Here is a 7373-nt window from a genome sequence, read left to right on the forward strand (position 1 = left end):
TCGGAGAAGCGTCTATCTTTTCCACACCACCAGACTCTCATCGCTCTTCTGAGACTTGGATATTACCACCCGTGCCCTGGCACCTCCTACCTTGACCATGGAATATCTAGTTCCCGTGCAGCAAGGATCCCTGCATAAATATTTATTACTCCATTTATAGTCGTCCTGGTTTCTAAACGGCCATGCGTCGCACGTGAACGTCCCCTTAATACCCTCAGTTAATATTACCGTCTGCAGCTGTCTCACAAATGCCCCTGCACTAAAGAATATTCCTTCCAGAGCACTTACTATAAGTGTAAGCTGGGGCAGCTCCATATTCGTATGAGGCTTCTAATCACTACTTGTACTTAATTGGTTCCAGTGCTGTCCGATGTCTACTCAGACCGAGCTACACGTTTGTAATGGCTGGCGTGTATCCACGTGGCTCTTTCGGCGGTCTTGACTGCTGTTTGTGTTGCAAGGACCACTTGAAATGGTCCCAGTCACCTCTTCGACTTCCAGGTTTTCCTCCTGAAGTCTTTCACACTATCCAGTCTCCAGCTTCTAGATCATGCAGCTGCCTTCCTGCTGGTTGGGGTAGGGCTGCTTTCACTTGATTCTGTATTTGAGACAAAAGTGCCTAGAGTTTTATACAGTAACACAGCATCTCATCCTCACAGTGATTTGTTACCTGTCTTACGTTAGGTCTTGGTTCATTTCATGTGTTGGGCAGTCTGCCAAACAGAATCTCAAACGGGCTAAGGTTAGCTCTTTCTCTCCTCCTAGATCTCATGTAGATTAGCACAATCGGAAATGCCTTTGCCCATGCCACCCCTAGTTCCTCACAACATTTTGTCAATTGACCTTTTAGGGTAGCATTTTCTTTTTCCAGTACCCCACCTCTAGCTGGGTGGTAGGCACAGTGTTGTCTCGTGTTTATTCCCAAATAATCACTGATCTGCTGTAAAGAATTATTGACAATTGGTGTCCCATTGCCGCTACTAATCCTTTCAATGAATCTCCATTTCCGAATTATCTCAGTAAGCAAAGCCTTGGCTACTGCACTGGCATCCAGTCTAGATGTGGGGAATGCTTCCACCCATTTGGAAAAAATATCAACTATTAACAGGCAATACCTTTTTCTCTTCGCTGGGCGTTAGTTCAATAAAATCCATCTGTATATGTACAAAGGGATTTTGGGGTTGGGGGTGTGCTGCCTGACTCGTCTGTATTCACCTCCCGACATCATTAGTGGCACAGAAAGTTCACATTATTTCTGGGAGTAATGAGGAAATCGCTTCGTGTACCAGTGTGCCGAAATACTGTCATACATATCCCCTTTTGACACATGGTCCTTACCGTGTGTCTGCTTGACATAGAATCGAAATGATGATCGTGGTAGACTGGGTTTACCATTGGGGCCACACCATACTCCTCCCCTTACATTGCATCCCGCTTTCGTCCTCTCACGCAATTCTTGCGGTGTGGCCATTTACTGTAACACCCGTACGTCTGCTGCTGGGGTACAAATCTTGTCATACACATGTCAAACTGCTCACTTGGCGGCTGCTGGGTTGCCGTTCTTGCTGCTGAGTCTGCCCTTGCATTGCCTTGGGAAATAAAATAATTATGTTTTCTGTGGGCATCACTTTTACACACAGCGATTGAGTTACTCATTAGGAACGCTTCCAGATGGTCAGAAATCAGCCCACGGTGTGTGATCGGCTTTCCGGTGGTGGTTTCCACAGGGATCCAAAATCATGTATAACTAGGAACGTGTATCTGCTATCAGTGTAAATATTCACTGTCTTCCCCTCAGCCAAATTACAGGCCTCAGTCAAGGCAATCAGCTACACTGCTTGCGCCGACAGATGAGATAGTCCAGCTTTCACTATCTCGTGGCTAGTCACAACAGCACAATCAACACAATTCTGGCCTATCTCATTGCTCCTGAATGCTGAACCGTCGACAAAAAACTCCATATTTGGATTCTGAAGTGGTAAGTCCTGCAAATTTGGCATAGGGCTGCAAATTTCATTAGTTACAGCGACACAATCATGTGGGTCTCCGTCTCCTTCTGTGGGAGGCGGCCAGCAGGGTTAAGGACGTTACATCACTTTATTGTAATGTTAGTCATCTCCAATAGCACAGTATTATATCTGAGCCAACGTGCTGCTGACACGTGTGCGGTCCTTTGCTCGGAAAGCAGTAAGCATACTGCATGTGGGACCAGAAGGGTTAATTCACCATTGCCGACGATATCCCTGGACGTGACAACAGCCTTTACGGATGTGGCCACCGCTCACAGCCATTTTAGGCATACCTGCTGCTACGGGGTCGAGTTGAGCTGAAAAATATGCCACCGGCTTCAATCTTCCCCATAATCCTGCAACAACACAGATGTCATGCAGCCACGCTTCTCATCTACTGTTTGTACAAAAAGCTTGTTAGGGTTCGGAATTCTCAATGTAGGTGTAGTTTGGAGCGCCTTTTTAAATTCAACAAAGACACTCTTGGTCTCTGGGGTCCACAGCAACAACTCTGCTTCTGCAAACCTTTGCCGTGGGCTATGTCACTTCAGGGCACCTCAAGGGTTGCGTAATGTGAGATAAACTGTCTACAGTCGGAGCACATGCCCAAAAAGGATAGTAATTGGTTCGTCGTGTGAGGCTTTGGAATTTGCTGGATTGTTTGAACTCTGTCTTGACCAATGGCCTTCCCTTGTTCAGATATTAAGTGACCCAAGAACTTCACCGGTTGTTGCACAAATTGTAGCTTTGCGAGACTGATTTTGTGCCCTTCTCTCGCTAGATGGCAGAGCAACGCAAAGGGTATCCTTCTCATTGTTCTTTTATTGTTGCTGCTATCAATCATCTAAATACCGCAGAAGCGCTGACCCAGGGCTTAGAACAAGACTCTCCATATTCCTGTATCGAGCCTCATTACATGTGATCGGGGACTCACAGTAACCTTGACAAAGTCGCGTGAAGGAAAATGATTTCCCTTTGAATGAAAAAGCGAACCAGAATTGGCTATCTGGGTGCACTGGTACACAAAAGAAGGCATTTACTAATTCCACAACAGAGAATCATTTGCTGTCCGGTGGAATTTGAGCCAATATAGTATAGTGGTTGGGAACATCTGGGGCGCTCGGAACAGCAGCATTATTGACTGCCTGCAGGTCTTAAACAAACCTCCATTCCTCCGGTTCACCTGGAGTGTTTGCCTTTTTGACCAGAAAAATCGGGGTTCTCACAAGTGAGTTTTCAGAGGGAATTATCACTCCAGCCTTTAGGATGGATTAAAAGACTGGATTAATTCCTTCTGTGGCGTCGGGTTTTAACGGGTATTGAGCTCTGCAAGGACGATACTCAGACTTCTGGGTTATCCTTATGGGTTCACAGCCCCGTATGAGCCCCACATCATGTTTGGCCTTTGCCAAAGCTCAGTAGGGACCATTCTTAATCTTGGGTCCGAGACTCCTATCTTAGGGAAACGCTAGTCTATCCCCCTATACTTTTCAGGCCTAGCTGGGGTTATCTGGATTGTTCTATCTGCCTGAGTCAGCCAATTAAGTTTCTTCTTATATGTCCGCATGTCTGCATTAAACCAGACACCCATATCGTCCCTGAAGATCCAAACTTTCGTTCTTTGTGCCATTAGCACCCACAGTCCGAAATCATGCCACCTGTCACCAGACTACTTCGCCAGTGACACGTGAGGAGTGGAGCCTTCCGCATCAAACAGACAGGGTCTGCTTGCTATTACAGATACCTCAGATAAGTTCACACTGACTCCACATCTGTGATCACTCCAATAAAAATCGCACAATAACAAGTGATCTGGTTTAACCAATCTCCTGAACCAATCCTTCTCATATGGTTCGTCAGGGCCATCACGGTGTATGTGTGCTGTGCAGTGTAGCATATCTCCAGAACGAAAATCGGTGTTAACGGGGTTAACATGGTTGACTGCTTCCAGGATGAGTGAATCGCTCACTGAACTTATCGCTTTCAGGTTTAAACGACATATATCAGGTTGTCGTGGGTCATATTTTACAACCTGCACTGGTAAATCTTCCCTTTGCATTATCTACAAGCCCATCGGAGTACTGAGCAAGTCCAACTGCAGTCTCCATATGAGATCCCGACCCATCAAATTTAAAAGGCAAAATTCCGATAACAAGAAGGAATTAGTTTCGCACATTAGAGGTGCGGAAAATCTCTCACGCACCACGACTCCTGATGCACCCATTGTGTACATCTTTATTTGCTTCGATTGTCTAAACTGGCCTAATTTAAGGATTGAATATGTTGCCTCTGTATCTACCAAAAAGGTAACTGATGTATCCCCCACATATAACATAGAGTGGGCATCGACTTATACGTATCATTGTGATATTGGATATACTGTCCACACTTCGCAATCTTAGAACACAACATAGAGGTGTGACATGTCTCAGTGCCCGTAAAATTAGTAGAATAGATTAACATAAACTTGGTTGCCAAGCATAAAGGAAAGAGGCTTACCTGTAACTTGTGGGCTGCCTACTTCCACCTCAGCATTCCCCTGTCAGTCCCCCTGTCGCTCAGCCTCCAGGGCCAATTGTTGCTGTCTGTGTGGGCACTGTCTCGCTCAGTGGTCCATTGCTCCGCAAATAAAGCACCCGCTAGATCTACCTCTGACCGCGCCGCTTCCTCTTCGTCTTCCACGACCACCACCTCTTCCTCTCTCTCTTCCTGCAGAGCATCCCTTCAACGACTGGGTGACAATTTGCATCATAGTAAGCTGAGTCTTATGTGCTTGCTGTTCCATCTTTAGTTTCCGCTTATCCTTCGCTTGGGTAAGTAATTTTTCAGCATGAAACCGCATGTCGTTCTATCAAATCAGCTTTCCTGTGTCCAAGGTAATACATGTGTCTTTTACCTTTTTCGCTATTTCATTCTTCATTCGATTCAGGAAGCTGCTCCTCAGGTGTGCCTCATACGGTGTGATTTCTGCCACCTTTCTGTCGTCGGGTGGTCTCAGTCCGCTGTGAGCATTATGGACTTCCATGAGGCGCATCAGGTACTGGGACACTGTCTCATCTCCCCGTTGTTTACACATTGCTATTTTGGTCATGTCCATTCGCACTGGGAATTCCTCCCTACAGGCGCTTGCCAGCGATGCAACAAAAGCATTAAAGTCTCTGTTCTGCTCCGCTTGTGGGTTGGCTACTCTGGCGTGGACGTTTGCAGCTGGCCAGGTAGACTTGATTTTGGTGACATCAGCACGTAGTTTTCGTCCCAGGAGACGTCTCATCTCATGTGACGTGGGGCAGAACTCAGCTAAGAACTTTGGCACTTCTTCAGCGAACTAATTACCTCCAACCTCGCGTGGGGCAGACAGCTGCCCATAGACACTTTCCACATCCTTCATGGTCCATGGCCGGTGGACCAACACTGGATGCCCTTCTGGACCTGTTTCTTCAACCACTGGGGCTTGCAGCACGACCTGGTGAGATGATCGTGCACCACGACCATCACTGTCTGACTCATCATCCGTCGGGGGGTGATCGCGAACAGGCTCTGGGTGCCTTTCTGTATTGGAGTTGCCGTCCTTCTTTTGGGTTTCTTGCTTCAATTGGTTGCGGGTGTGGTGTGCTATCGGTGATCCAGCAGACCCTGAGGCGGCGGCCGCTAACGTGGAACCTTCGCCAGGCGGATCTCGTAGGTGGGCTGCAGGGGTGGAGGGCAGTATTTAAGGTCAGGATCTGAAACAGACTGAAGAGACTGTACAGCTTCGTTAGATTGTTTTCCGCGCGCGTCTGCATGTGCGCTGGTGTTTGTACGTGTATTTGATCTATCCTTTACATGAGTTTGCCTTTCTGTGACATCAGCCTCAACCTTCCACATATTATAAGCACTGCAATTCACGTGTTCTAAATTTCCTTCCTTTTCACCTTTTCTCTCTCCTCCAACCTCGACCTCAATATTTCCAGCTGTCTTTTACTAAAACTTCCTCCCTCCGGAAAGCCACATTCCTTGATCCACAATTCTAACTGATTAACAGACTCTGGGCTGTAATTATTTAGCATACATTGTGCTTTGGTTGGCCATTCTAAGTCCTGCGTGGACTCTCCCTTTTTGTGCTCTTGTCGGAACCCAATTTTAGTGTCGTTGGAATTGTGTTCTGCTCTCTCTCTCTCTCTCTCTCTCTCTCTCTCTCTCTCTCTCTTGCGGTACCATTATCTTTTCCCTTTGACTTGCCTTCTTACCTCCAGAAGTCCCCTCTCGCATTGGGCGCGTCCGCCTCAATTCCTTGGTTTTCGTAAACCATGAAACCACGTACCCAGTACGCCTTTGGCGAGTGCAACTCAACCAGTGGTGGTTAAAAGTCTAAAACCACCCTTAACCTTGCTGTGTCTTAAACACTCTAGAGACGGCAATCCCCTTCCCATGGATTTTGGTCTCATACCACCCCAGAGTTCACTGAACCCTTTTCCTGCTGTATTTATTCTCTTAGAATGAATCTCTATATAGGACTACTTAAACCACGACTCTTACCCGGAGCCTATTCGATTCGAACCACAGGCGCTGGGACGATCCACAGATTCCCTTTCCTCTCACGCAAAAGGGCCAATTCAGCACTCGAGATGAAGTGAAAGACCTTCAAGGCACTGGGAATCTTCAGAATTTCACCCAGTCGCGGGGTCCTGGGACGAGCCCCCAAGATTACTCTCTTGGAAATTAAATCGATTTTACTCAATGTACTAGCCAGAACAAAGAAATGAGCTTTATTTTAAATTCTGCAGAATTGACTCTATTGCACCAAGCCAGATGCCTCAATGTAAGGAGAACCGAGCATCTTTCAGATGCTTGCCTTATACTGTTTCTTATCAAGCTCTCAAGGGCAAAGACTGGGGGAACTCAAGTTGTTATTCTCTCAACCCCTAGTCTGAGACATAACAGGTCTTCAGCTTTCACTGAGTTCGACTATCGCAAATTGAATTGAACGTTTACAGAATTCATACAGAGGTAAGCTGACTGCAGACAATCATCAAAGTATTTTTTTCAAAGCTCAGTACAGCATTAAATTTAAGAAAAGCATTCTCTTTTAAATTTCACAGTGAATAGATAATTAATTTCACAGTAAATGGATAATGCATTACACAGAGCATTAGCCTAGTCTGGATTGGTAATCCAGTGACATTTCCACAACAGCACCATCTCCACATGGGAACCAATTGGAAACCAGACTGACCAGGTTATTTCTGTGCTGTGTGACAGCTCTGTCAGAAAGAACTGCTCCCAATTTGAATATCGCGATGGGACTGAGGGAGTGGTAATTGGTAGACTGTAATTACTCTCCTCTTAGTGGACAGGACATAATTGAGTAATTTTTCACATTGTCAG

The 7373-nt window shown here is 46.2% G+C and overlaps 1 pseudogene; it reads right to left on the minus strand.

The window, feature by feature from the left end:
• Nucleotides 1-374: 374 nt before the first annotated feature.
• Nucleotides 375-6257, minus strand: LOC148139877 (uncharacterized; annotated as a pseudogene).
• Between the last annotated feature and the right edge of the window lie 1116 nt (nucleotides 6258-7373).

The sequence above is a fragment of the Chiloscyllium plagiosum genome, unplaced genomic scaffold, assembly GCF_037043375.1.
Source record: "Chiloscyllium plagiosum isolate Xiang-an unplaced genomic scaffold, Cpla_swu_hap1 HiC_scaffold_37, whole genome shotgun sequence".
Classification (NCBI taxonomy): Eukaryota; Metazoa; Chordata; class Chondrichthyes; order Orectolobiformes; family Hemiscylliidae; genus Chiloscyllium; species Chiloscyllium plagiosum.